The sequence below is a fragment of the Dendrobates tinctorius genome, unplaced genomic scaffold, assembly GCF_039654945.1.
Source record: "Dendrobates tinctorius isolate UK_male_01 unplaced genomic scaffold, ASM3965494v1 ptg000150l, whole genome shotgun sequence".
NCBI lineage: Eukaryota > Metazoa > Chordata > Amphibia > Anura > Dendrobatidae > Dendrobates > Dendrobates tinctorius.
The window spans coordinates 1,011,149-1,025,214 of record NW_027361817.1 but is presented as its reverse complement, the minus strand read 5'-3'; the positions used below and the strand labels follow the sequence as shown (position 1 = coordinate 1,025,214).

The following is a 14,066-nucleotide window of genomic DNA, read 5'->3' as shown; positions in this document are numbered from 1 at the left end:
ACCTTAAAAACGTAGGTCTATATAACAGGAGGCAGGCTCAGACTGTCTCAGGCCCGGTATGGATTAGACGTGATTGGACAAAGGTGAGAAAGGGTACCGTATCACTGGATAACAGGTATGTATAGCATAGTTTACACATTAAAAACCTATGTCTATATAACAGGAGGCAGGCTCAGATGGTCTCAGGCCCAGTATGGATTTGACCAGATTGTACAAAGTTGAGAAAGGGTACATTATCACTGGATAGCAGGTATATATAGCATAGTTTAAATATTTAAAATCTCCATGTTCTCAGTATGGATTAAACAATAATCTAAAAAGTAGAAAAAAGGAAATGCATTTGAAGCGTACACCAGTATACACTTTTGGTGGTATTTTTAAATCTTCATATATATTTCTGTCTCAGTAAGACAGTCCAGACTCTCCGCAATAGGAAAGGAGATGCGTACAATTACTGACATAAATTCTAGTGATTGCAGAAATCTAGGAATTCCTATTCACAGGATAAACTTCCGTCACAATTCTCAGAGGCGATGCAGACCCTCAATTAATTAGTGTATGGAGACAGCGAAAACCTTTCTTTGTGAAGAAAGTGTTGCTGTATCGCAATACCGTTGATCCCATTGCCATTACTCATATCCATATAATTTTGATCACAGGGAGAGATGTAAACATGGTGCTCACTGCCTATCATGCTCTGTCACGTAACTTTGGAGTGCAAAAGACAGAAGCCACAGGCCGTAGGTGATTCATTTGGATTGGCATGAGAGGGCACATTTAAAAATGTGCGCTGGAATGTCACACATCTGTGGGTAGGAAAACTGTGAAAGCTGATGAGAAACCACCACTGCATCTCATTGTGAGTCGACGTCCATAAGAAATAGAAGCCATTGATCATCTGAAGCTAGATCCCTGCCAGCGGGACAGGGCATAGCTACGTCTTAACCATTATCTTCTATCAGTTCACCAAATTTGTAGTGGCAGTCCCAGTGAAGGATTTGACAGCCCAGACTACACAGCGGAGGAGCAGGGAGAGGTAAACATTGCAAATGCTGGGGCCCTGCCCAAGCAAGGGGGGCCCACTTGTGGGCGTCGGTACTGGCACTGGGCCCCTCATAGTACGGCGGTGTGTCTGACGGCGGGTGTGCACCCCCACCGTCAGAGACACTTGATTGCACTATGAGGGACCCTGTGCCAGTGCCCGCGCCCAAGAGTCGGCCCACCCACCTGTCCAGGGCAACGGCACTCGCACAGTTGCGTGCGCTAGGTGGTGACCCCGGCCATGGGGGGAGGAAGCAGCCCAGTTAGGGAGGTTTACAAAATGACCTATGTTGATGTGGGACATTCACCTGCTGATAAAGGCGAAATTGGTCAAGTCCCAGGAAGAGGCGGACCAAAGAAAGCCATTTTTCTGTCAAGCTATGTGTCATCAGGGTAAGGTTTGACAAAATCCTTGGAAACCCATGCATGGTTCATTTTAATGAAGGTTAGATCATCCACATTTTCGGTCGACAGACGGGTCCTTTTTTCTGTCAGGATTGATCCAGCAGCACTGAAGAATCTTTCTGATAGCACACTTGCAGCTGGGCAAGCGAACTCCTGTAAGGCATATTGTGCCAATTCAGGCCAGGTGTCCGGTTTAGCTGCCCAATAGTCAAATGGGAATGACCTGTGAGGGAGAACATCGATATGGGAGGAAAAGTAGTTTGTAACCATACTTGACAAGTGCTGTCTCCTGTCACTTTCAGTTGATGCAGTATTACCAATCGTGTGAGCGGGACTTGAAAAATCAGTCCACAACATGGTCATGAAACCCCTGTCTCCAACACCACTTCTGATGTGTGCACCACCAACACCTCTTCCAAGTTGCCCCCGGCCCCTACGGCTTGTGTGACAACCATCACCGCTGCTGTGTGCTGGGAATGTCTCAACCAACCGGTTTACCAGAGTTGCTTGTTTGTTAGCCAGTATTAGGTCAAGGTTCTCCTGTGGCATGATATTTTGGAATTTGCCTTTATAGTGTGGATCCAGGATGCTGGCCAACCAGTAGTCATCATCGTTCATCATTTTGGCAATGCGGGGGTCCCTTTTTAGGATCTGCAAGGCATAATCTGACATGTGGGCAAATGTTCCCGGTGTCAATGATGCGCTGCGAGTGCTGGGTGGAGGAGCACTTTCAGGTAAATCCACATCCCTCCAGTCATGCACAAATCCAGTACCAGACCTTGCCACGCCAACTTTTTCTCTTGCCCCACGAGAAGCATCCTCCTCCCCTAAATAATCATCCCCATCATCATCCTCCTCCTCCTCTTCTTCCTCCACCTCGTCTGCGACAGTTCTCTGAACTGAAAATGGCTGACTGTCATCAAGGCTTCCCTCCTCCTCATCATCATCCTCGGCTGCAGACACCTGCTCCTTGATGTGCGTCAAAGTTTGCATGAGCAGACGCATAAGTGGGATGCTCATGCTTATGATGGCGTCGTCTGCGCTTACCAGCCATGTGCATTCCTCAAAACATTGAAGGACTTTACAGAGGTCTTTCAGCTTCGACCACTGCACACTTGTCAACTCCATGTCTGCCTTCAAAGTACCTGCCCGTGTATCCTCCCACAAATGCATTACGGCCTGCCTCTGTTCGCACAGCCGCTCAACCATGTGCAGGGTGGAGTTCCACCTTGTTGCAACGTCGATAATTAGGCGGTACTTGGGAAGGTGGAGCAATCGCTGCAGCGTCTGCATACGACTGGAGTGTACCGGCGACCGGCGGATGTGCGAGCACAGTCTTCGAACCTTATGGAGCAGGCCTGTTATCTCCGGATAATTAGTGAGGAAGCACTGCACCACCAGGTTCAAGGTGTGAGCCAAGCAAGGTGTGTGTCTGAGTTTTGAAAGGGCTATGGCTGCCACAAAATTCCGGCCGTTATCACTAACTACCTTGCCTGCCTCAAGATGTAGACTGCCCAGCCATGACTCAGTTTGTCGCTGAAAGTAGTCGGCCAGTACCTCCGCCGTGTGTCTGTCGCCCAAACACATCATCTGCAACACAGCCTGCTGACACTTTCCACTAGCTGATCGATAGTGGGACACATCGTGTGCACCACTGTCAGCTGCGGATGCAGTGCTTGTGCGACTGTGCTCTGTGGACGAGCTTTCGCTTCTGGAGGAGGAGGAGGAGAGTCGAATGCCTACAGCCAACTGTTTCCTATACCGTGGGCTAGGCAGCACTGTGCCATCACAGCTGTCCCCTGTGGACCCTACATCCACCACATTAACCAAACAGGGGTATAATCGTTGAAAGTGCCAAAGTGCATATAACTGGGATAGATAATAAGAAAGAATGAGAAAGATATGTACCTGGAGCACAGCCTGCCGGTCACAGAGAAACACAGCCCCGACGCGCGTTTCGGAATTAATCCTTCGTCAGGGGGTGGTCTCTGATCTAAACCGGGTCCTTTAAATATACATCCACTGATTAATGTCCGGGATTTGGGCCTATTGCGGCGCGCGCGCCGCCATGATAACCCGGATAAACAACCCGCCCCCACATCACATGACCGGCAACCCGGAACTAACCGCCGTTGCCTAGTCACAGACTGCCGGTCATGTGATGTGGGGGCGGGTAATAATGGACTTCAAAGCTAGGGAATTATCCTGGCAAGGAAGAGTTAAAGAAGTCTTTGGTAACAGTGGTACTACAGCAATGGTTATTGGCAGTTCACAATTTGAATCCATATTTAATACCATCAAAAATTTAACACATAAAAGAATACGATATTGGTGGAATAAAGCCTTCTTAGAAAATTATATTGACAAACAGCTTATTCCAAGAGGCCTGAGAGTCCAAGTCACCCCGTCATTTGTGGTTAGTGATAAAGACTTTATTCAAAGTTGGGAGACAACATGCAATGAAACGTCTAGGAAATTAATGGAACTATTAATTAAATTGAATGAAAATTCCCTGTCTGAGATAGACAAAAGTCTGGAGGAAGCATATAATAATGCCAAATCTAACCTCTCTGGTGAACAACTACAATCAATGAGCTTACAATTAGATAAATATATTGATCAGTGGATAAAAGATATACAAGTTAATCAGAGTAACAAACTCAGTAGAGATCAAAGGGATTTCAATTCAGGAAGAATATATAAATGGCGAAAAAATCAGTCACATGATGGCGATGGGGATAGTCAACGGGATCGGCTCTTATCAGTGACATCTAATCCACCGATGAGTGATATATCTGGTGCCTCAAGTTCCGCTTCTGTATCCATATCTAATATCTCTACACCTAAACGCAAAAGGGAGTTAAGGTATCACTCTACAAAGCGTTTTACTAGATACTCTCCTGAGAATTATGGGAACAATTTTAAGGTAATTAACCTAAGCAAACATAATTTCTCTCCTATTGAAAATGATTTATTGAGTAGAGGTCTTATGTTTTGTCCAACCTCGTATTTTGATCCTTTCATTGCAATCAAAGATTTAAATCTTTTTGCAAGAAAGCTATTATTTAAACGTTACTTTCATGATGAAACTATATTTAAATTATTTCCTACAGAAGCGGAACAAGAGGCGCTAACTATCCTTGATGATTTGGCCCATGAACACAATACGTTAGAGGAAGGTAAGATCCCTCTATCAATCCGGCCGCGTTCCCGTAGATTTCCACCATTATCCACTTGTCCTGTGATTGATGTTTTTGTAAAGACTGTGAGTAAGGACTTTGAGAGAATCTCACGATATCCCAGTAAGAGTAATTTGAATAAACAAGAGAGAGATGGTCTCCAAAAACTTCAGAAATTGAATGATGTGGTTTTTAAACCAGCGGATAAGGGTGGGAATGTGGTGGTTTGGCCTAAGACCTTGTACGAGACGGAGGTATTTCGCCAATTAAAAAATGGTACATGCTACAAGAAGTTAACATTCAATCCTTTGAGTAAATTTCAAGCAGAACTTCGGTGTATTCTTGAGAAAGCCCAAAATGGTGGGGTTATATCAAGGGAATTGTTTACGGCTCTTTTGATTGATGAACCATCCATTCCCACCCTATATTTGCTACCCAAAATCCATAAAAATAAAACCATACCACCAGGGAGACCAATAATCTCAGGATGTGGAAATTACATGGAAAATATCAATAAATTTGTTGACTCCAAATTACAGCCACTAGTGGAATCTTTACCATCCTTTATTAAGGATACGAATGATTTTCTCAAAAAGGTGGATGGACTACACATTGGAGAGGATACTTTATTTTTGACTTGTGACGTTGAGTCATTATATACAAATATACGTCACTCAGATGGTATTAAAGCAGCTAAGTTCTACTTGAGTTCTTCGACAATGTCTATGTCCATGAATCAATTTGTAGAGGAATTATTGTCCTTTACACTGTCACACAATTTTTTTCTTTTCAAGGGGTCCTTCTACCTGCAGCTCCAGGGTACAGCTATGGGTGCATCTTTTGCACCAGCATATGCTAATTTATTCCTGGGGCTGTGGGATAGGGACCTCTTTTTATCGGATCATCTGTCGTCAGTGGATCTCGTTCTCTTTTGGGCGCGATACATTGACGACATTTTTTTGATTTGGCAAGGACCAATAGAAACACTTAAAGAATTTATATCCAATTTAAACTCTAATTCTCTTAATATACATCTTACTTACCAAGTCAATAAAGATGTAATTGATTTTTTGGATGTTAGTGTTCGAAGAGATAAAGAAAATTGTGTGCAGACTGATTTGTTTCGTAAGTCCACCGCAGTGAACTCATATCTTCATGCAACTTCGGCACATCCCCCAGCCCTAATAAGATCGATCCCTATCGGTCAATTTCTACGGCTGCGTAGGATTTGTTCCAGCGAAGAGGATTTTAGGAAACAGGCGGAAGATCTTAAACTCAGATTTTTACAACATGGTTATAGTAATCGATCCATTAAAAGGGCTTTTAATAGGGAAAAAAATACCTCTCGTCATGAAGCACTTTATTCTGCCAAACCGTCCAAAATAGAGAAAACAGTGAGGTTTATTACCCAATATCACGGTCAGACAGATGCTATGGTGAATTGTTTAAGGAAAGCTTGGCCTATATTGCATACCGATGCTATACTATCCAAATATGTTGGATCAGAACCGAGTATGACATATAGAAGATCAGCAAATTTGGGAGATAAATTGGTTAAAAGCCATTATGTTTCTGATCCAGTCCAGTCAACATTTTTATCAATGTCAAAACCACCTTGGGGATGTAAACCATGCGGCAGATGTGTGGCATGTCCAAACGTCAATCGGGATAACACATTTTCTAATTCAGATGGGTCTAAGACATATAAAATTACACACACAATAACATGTACATCAAAAGCAGTAGTTTATTATGCTACCTGCCCATGTTCTTTAATATATGTCGGACTGACAACAAGACAGTTAAAAGTAAGAGTTCGGGAACACGTTTTGGGGATTATTGCTGCAAAGGAAATAGAGGATTTGGATATGCTAAAAACTATTCCGAAACATTTTAAAATGCACCATAACTGCAATGCAGATCTTTTACGAATAATTGGCATTGATATGATAAAACCTAATATCAGGGGCGGAAAAATCAGTGCTCCCTTGGCTCGGTTGGAAGCCAAATGGATCTGGAACCTCAACACAGTATCGCCCTTAGGACTAAATGAGAATCTGAGCTTCGCTCCTTTTTTATAATTATAAGTTGTGAACTGCTTTCTTTCTTTCTCTGAATCTGTTCTCATTTTTAATAATTTTAACCCTTTATATTTCTTTTAGATTTTTTACCTTTTTCGTGAGTTGATTGAGTGAGATTCTTCACTATGAGGATTCATGGATTGACATGCTGATATTTTGTCTATATAAACATCTGGAATGGAAAGTGAAAAGAAGATGGAGACTTTATTACTATTTCCCCTGTATATTTTGTATTATTATTACTTAATTTCTATTCATTTATTAATATAATTATTTCTATTATTTAGTATTTATTATTTATTATTTTCATTATTATTGTTATCTTTATTATTATTATTTTTTTTATCATTATTATTATTTATCTATATTTATTTTTATTATTTTTTATTTATTATTTTTTATTATTATTATTTTTCTTACTATATTTATTTCTATATTTATTTATTTTTATTTTTATTTATTTTTATTTTTATTTCTTTATTTTATTATTATTTACTCCTTTTTTCCTTTTTCTTTTCTTTCCTTTTCTTTCTTTTGAGAATATAAAATATATAATCTCGGGGGTATATTTTAATTATATTGTGGCTATTGCATTATGCTAATTGTTAATCTACACAATTTTTGATTTATATGATTGTGGTCATTATATTTTATTATTCAGTCCTATAATCCTTTATGATTATGATATAGTGCCATTTATTTTTTCCCCTTCCTTTTTCCCCTCCATTTACATTTCATTTCTTTATATGGACATTTTACCCATGTGTTTGGGTTTAGGAAGTGCGCGTGCGCTTTTGGTGACATGGTTGTGTGTCTGCGTTGCGTGTCCATGGCAATATGCTGTGGATGGCGCGTGCGCATTCACGCTCCTGTTGGTCCGTTAGCGCATGCGCCGTTGAATCCTCTCCCCCTCACATTGGATCTGCTGAATATTGTTGTGGGTGGACCTGTGCGCTTGCGCAGCCAGGATCCTGGACTCCTCGCTCCTGCGTCTGTGACTAGGCAACGGCGGTTAGTTCCGGGTTGCCGGTCATGTGATGTGGGGGCGGGTTGTATATCCGGGTTATCATGGCGGCGCGCGCGCCGCAATAGGCCCAAATCCCGGACATTAATCAGTGGATGTATATTTAAAGGACCCGGTTTAGATCAGAGACCACCCCCTGACGAAGGATTAATTCCGAAACGCGCGTCGGGGCTGTGTTTCTCTGTGACCGGCAGGCTGTGCTCCAGGTACATATCTTTCTCATTCTTTCTTATTATCTATCCCAGTTATATGCACTTTGTCACTTTCAACGATTATACCCCTGTTTGGTTATATTGCACCTGGCACTTTGTTTAATGTCATATATTGTTGTTATTGGGAAAGCACTTTATATTTTATATATTTTGCAATAGTTAAATTGTTTTTTCTTTGGCACTTGGCACTTTATATTAAGGTGATAATCTTTTGAATATTTGGAAATTTACATTTTGTTTACATCAAAAAAGTTTTTTCTCGGGGTGTTTATCACTACTCTTATCCTTACGTATCTATATGAGAAGAGATTTTGTATATATTGTGATTATTTTTATATACATGTATATATATATATGTATTTTTGAGATTAATGACTTGCCAGCCTGCTATGTCTATTTTTTATTTTTTATTCTAAATTATTTAATTTACACGGAGGACACGGTTGTATACTATTGTTACCCCATTTAATTAAATAAAGGTATACTTTTTAAGGATATTGTTTCTTTTATTATTATCCGGAATTTCTGTACTCAGATTATAATATAATACTTCCTTATTGACCCAAATTCGAACACTCTCTTGTTGGTTTTTTTTTTATCCACCACATTAACCCAGTGCGCAGTGATGGACACGTAACGGCCCTGGCCATGCCTACTGGACCATGCATCAGTTGTGAGGTGCAACTTTCCACTCACTGATTGCTTGAGTGCATGGACAATGCGGTCTTTCACATGAAGGTGGAGGGCTGGGATGGCTTTGTGAGAAAAGAAGTGGCGACTGGGTAGGTCATAGCGTGGTACTGCGTAGGCCATGAGTTCGCGGAAAGCTGCACTTTCAACCAACCGATAGGGCATCATCTCTAACGAGATTAGTTTGGCAATGTGGGCATTCAAACCCAGTGTATGCGGATGAGAGGATGAGTACTTTCTTGTCCTACTCATAGTCTCTGGTAGGGTGAGCTGGACTTGAGAGCTGCATATGGTGGAACTAGCGGTGGACATGGCGGACTGAGAGAGGGTTGATGATGGTGATGGAGTTGGTGTTCTTTCTGATGGCCTAGATTCAGTCTTTCGTTGCAATAACAGTGTGATTCCCTGACTGATTTGCCCTTGCAACGACAACTCAACATTTGCTGCTAGTGGTGTGCTAACTGGTGGACTGACAGTGGGGGAAACAATGTAGAGTTGCTGACTACCTTCTTTGGGAGCAGTAGCACATGTGGTACGTGAGTTTTGGTAGTCCGTCCATGCTTGCAAGTGCATGGTGGTTAAATGTCTTAGCATGCAACTGGTACTCAAATTTCTCAGATTTTTCCCTCGGCTAAAGGTCTTTGCGCACTTCTTACAGATAACCTTTGCCTGATCATTAGGATTTTGTTCAAAAAAGTGCCACACTGCACTCTTCCTACTATGGAAGACATTTTGAGGCCTTGCACGCTGTGCTATTTTGACGATCTGGCCAAGCTGTCCTGCAACTCTTTTGGTTTTTGTAACCCGTTTTAGGACTGCTCCGGGCCTGCCAGATAACAGCTGTTGCGATTTCGATGCCAGCTGCGGATGCTCCTCCTCCTCTTCTGAGCTATTGGCAGCGGCACCCTCTACCCCCAATGGATGCCAATCTGGGTCAACAACTGGGTCATCCATTACCTCCTCTTCAATATCATGTGCACCTTCCTCTGTGTCTCCGTGTATGGTGGTATAGTATGTGGGAAGGGGCACCTGAGTTTCATCTGGGTCAGATTCTGGCTCAGTACACTGCGAGGACAATGTAGTGCTCTGAGTGAATGTACCAGCAGAATCATCTATCAGTGGCTGTGCATCAGTGCACTCCATGTCAGATTCATCTTGGCCTGGGTAATTCACGATTTGACTCGATAACCCAGGCATGGTATGTTAAAACAGCTCCATGGAGTAATCTGTAGTGTGGCCTGCCACATCCTTCAATTTTGGTTGGGGTGAAGGACACAAGGAAAGGTGTGGTCCATGAACATGAGCCTCCAATGATGACTCAGTGCTTTTATTTTTTAAAACTTCAGAAGAGGAGGCGATAGAGCTGGAGGCTGAGTCAGCAATGTAAGCCAAAACTTGTTCTTGAAGCTCCGGCTTTAAAAGCGGTTTACCTACTCCCAGAAAAGGGAGCCTTCGAGACCTTGTGGAGCCAGACGATGACGCAGGCTCAACACCTCCTGCATTAGGTGCTATTTTGCTTTTGCCACTACCAGCAGATCCACCACCAACACCAACACCATCATTACCAGCTGCCAACCCCCGCCCACTTCCACGGACTCTTCCACCACACTTCCTCATTTTTGGGGAAAATGTACCCAAAAAAACACCACTATATGGTACTGTAAAACAAGGTACAAGGTGTATATAGTAGTGGGGAGAATTGGAATCTCTGTAGACTTCAGGACACAGTTGGATTCTGTCAGGCCCTGTTTATTTTACACTGCAATGTGACAGGCAGATTCTGGATGTTGTAAGAAAGGTGGATAGAGGACTGTGGAAAATTGGAATCTCTCTACAATTCACGACACAGTTGTATTCTGTCAGGCCCTGTGTCTATAACACCGCAATGTGACCGGCAGAAATTGCCTAGTGTATGACAAACTACAAGGTGTATATAGAATTGGGCAGAACTGGAATCTCCCTAGAGTGTAGGTCTGTAAGATAGCTTCAATTTGGCCATGATAACAGCCGTTACACGGTACTGAGAGAGGAGCGTGCATGTACACCGCTGTACGGTGTATGTAAAATTGTCAAGCTCCGTGTTTTTGTATACGGACTGACACACGCTGTCTCTCTCTAGTTTTGAATGTAATCAAACAGCAAATATACTAAACTGCTTGAAAAACGGACAAAACTATAAGGTGTAGGTCTGTAAGAACGGACAAACTCCTCGACTTTTCCTTACAGAGTCACACACGTAGATAGCTTCAATTTGGCCGTGATAACAGCCGTTACACGGTACTGAGAGAGGAGCGTGCATGTACACCGCTGTACGGTGTATGTAAAATTGTCAAGCTCCATGTTTTTGTATACAGACTGACACACGCTGTCTCTCTCTAGTTTTGAATGTAATCAAACAGCAAATATACTAAACTGTTTGAAAAACGGACAAAACTATAAGGTGTAGGTCTGTAAGAACGGACAAACTCCTCGACTTTTCCTTCTCCCTACAGAATCATCAGCTGCAGCAGCTCTCCCTATTCTGAGATCAGCATGAGTAACATGGCGGTCGGCGTCCCCGCCCTTTTATACCCCTTGTGACGCCACACAAAGCAAGCCAATCACTTGCATGCCCTTCTCCAAGATGGTGGTGACCGCTGCCTATGTCATCACGTTGCCCACAGTGTCTGTTCTTCCTGATTGGCTGAAAAAGGGCGCTAAAGCATCTTTTGAAATGCGACTTTGGCGCTAAAGTCGCCGACCTCGTGGCTGACCTCACGCTAAGGTCGGGTTTCGTTTCATGAAACCAGACTTTGGCAAAAGTCGGCGACTTTTGAATTTTTTCGACCCGTTTCGCTCAACTCTATACAGCAGTATTTAGCCCCCAAAAAAATACAGGCCACACAATTGTTGTAGTGGTGTCTCCGTGTCAGCTCATATCTGTCCGTGCTCGAAGTTTGGCCAGTTTACGGCAGTTTTCTTTTTTTGTCCTGGGTGTCACTGTACTTATATACAGCACTATGTGTCGAGTTTCCCCCACTGCACAGGGGGAATCTCAAGCCATGTCCTCTGCGACCGCAGAGATTCCTGCTCAGCAAAGATGTCGGTCCTGGCATCTTGCCCAGGCTGATGCTAGGCGTCTGGTGGCTTCTCCTGGCTCTGCTATAACTCCATCCTCGAGTCAGCAGCAAGTAGACGCTTCTGGGACTAAGTCCTGTCTTTTGGGTACTGAGCATGCCCGTGGGACGACCTCTCATTGGAGGCCAGAGGTCACATGCGCAGTTCCCGTTCCTCCTCGGATTGGTCCACTACTGGGAAGGTCCCGAAAGGACACTGCTATAAAAGAGCCGCATGGCCGCTTGGCCATGCGCTAGTATAGACTCTTATTGTATATTGTGTGAGTGATGATGGATGCATGTATCTGGTGACTAACTCATTATGACCCCCTTCCCTTGGATACGTATGGTATAGGGCTATAGAGTTAGAGTCAGCGCCTACTAGTGGCTTGGTCTGCGCCACAGTGCTTCCACATCTCAGCACCTCACTCAGCGCCATGTGTTGCCGTCCAGACCTGGGCACCTTCAGTACCGCATTAAGAGGCTGCACCGACCAGTGCGATGCCGTGCGCCAGTCTAGCGCTTTCCTCCATTGTTCCGGGTGGTTACTGGTGTCCGCCAGAGCGATGCAGTTCGCACATAATGCGCTTTAGTTATTTAATTTGTTTCTTTTTGGCACCACTGTTGCGGTGCCGAGCACTAGTGTGACTAGAGGGACTCTAACCCAGTGTCTCAGGGGTAGAGTCCTGTGTCTATACACCAGTGCTCACATGGCCGAGCTCTGTGAGCATTAACAGGCTGCGGCATTTGTGTTTGGCGGTCAGGTGGCTCTGTGAGGTAACACAGTCCGCCTCTGTACACACTAGGTGGAGTTAACCCCATGTTTTCTTATATTGTACCGCCATATAATGTCCGCCATTACCGAGCAGCAGTTTGTCATCTCTGCACGATGGACTCTGGGTTGCGATCGCACTCCATTATATTTTATATTTAGTGCAATCCGCAACCCTAACAGTATACTAGTGCCAGAGTCTGGCTCTAATGGTGGACGAGCAGCGATTTCTTGCGTGCATCCGGCAGCTGGAGGGCAGGTTGGTGGCCCTTGAGCATCCAGCTTCAGCTGCAGATGTTACCGCTGTCGCGCTGCAGGCAGCCACTGAGTCTGTTTCCCGTGTGTCCACTGCCATCCCTGTCCCGACTTTGTCCCACCTTCCGCTGCCCGAGAAGTTCTCGGGCGATAGTGTATCATGTAGGGGTTTCGTGAGCCAGTGCGCTATACAGCTAGAGTTGCTGGCTGCACAATTCCCCTCCGAACGGGCTAAGGTGGGATTTATCATTTCCCTCTTGTCGACAGGGCTTTGGAGTGGACCACACCGCTGTGGGAGCGTGGTGATTATGTGGTGCAGAGTGCCATTCTGTTCTTGGCCACGCTAAAGCAGGTCTTCTTGGGACCTCAAATCACCCATGACACCGTGCTCCGGCTGCTGGCATTATCACAGGGTTCGTCCTTGGTCAGCCACTTCGCCATCCAGTTCAGGACGCTGGCCTCTGAGTTAGAGTGGCCAGATAAGGTCCTCATACTGGCATTCTGGAGAAGTTTGGCTGGCCATGTGAAGGACGCCCTGGCCACCAGGGAGGTTCCCACCACACTGGAGGAGCTCATTACCGTCTCCACCAGTATTGACCTTCGCTTTACTGAGCGAAGGTTGGAGCGGTCCCAGTGTAGGCAGAGGTTTAGGTTGGCACCTAGTTTTGCCGAACCTCTGGGATCTCCCAATTGGGCGTCCAATCCTCAGGGGGCCATGGGGTCTTCTCGTGCGGGATGCAGATCCCGGTCCGCCCGAGTACCTGTGGTCTGTCCTGTTTGCCGGCAGTCTGGTCACCTTGCCAACCGGTGCCCACAGCGGTCAGGAAAACACTCGCCTCTAGTGGTCATAGGAGGGGGTTCACTAGAATCAGCGGTGTTTTCCTCCAAGATGACCTTTAAAGGAACGCTTGAGGTTGGTTCTTCCACTCTGGCAGTGGAGGTTTGCGTGGACTCTGGAGCAGAAGGCAATTTCATGTCTTCAGCCTTGACTCAACAACACGCAATACCCCTGGTTATGATGGCCAAGCCAGTCACTGTCAGGGTGGTGAACGGCGTGACTCTACCCTATCAAATTACCCACCAGACTGCCCAGTTGATACTCTCGGTGCCTCCGTCTCATCAGGAGACGATATCCCTCCTCGTCATCCCCGAGGGTATTGATCAGGTCCTCTTAGGGGTCCCCTGATTACGGTTCCACTCTCACCATATAGAGTGGTCCTCGGGGAGGATTCTCGGTTGGGGTAAAGCTTGTGAGGGTAGATGTCAGAGGGCGTGCATTCAGGTTGCTTCCACCGAAGTCCCTGCAGATGTT

At 44.7% G+C, this 14,066-nt stretch overlaps 1 protein-coding gene across 2 annotated transcripts in view; it reads right to left on the bottom strand.

Moving 5' to 3' along the window:
• The window catches only part of LOC141049832 (hemoglobin subunit beta-2-like), a 265,364-nt gene that overhangs the window by 124,988 nt on the left and 126,310 nt on the right, over positions 1-14,066 (bottom strand). Inside the window, exon 2 of one of the 2 annotated variants that reach the window (XM_073546641.1) lies at positions 6,797-6,878. The exons of the other annotated variant lie outside the window; for it this stretch is intronic. The gene's annotated coding sequence lies outside the window, so the exon portion shown is untranslated. The remainder of the gene's footprint in view (positions 1-6,796; positions 6,879-14,066) is intronic. 2 annotated transcript variants of the gene reach the window in all.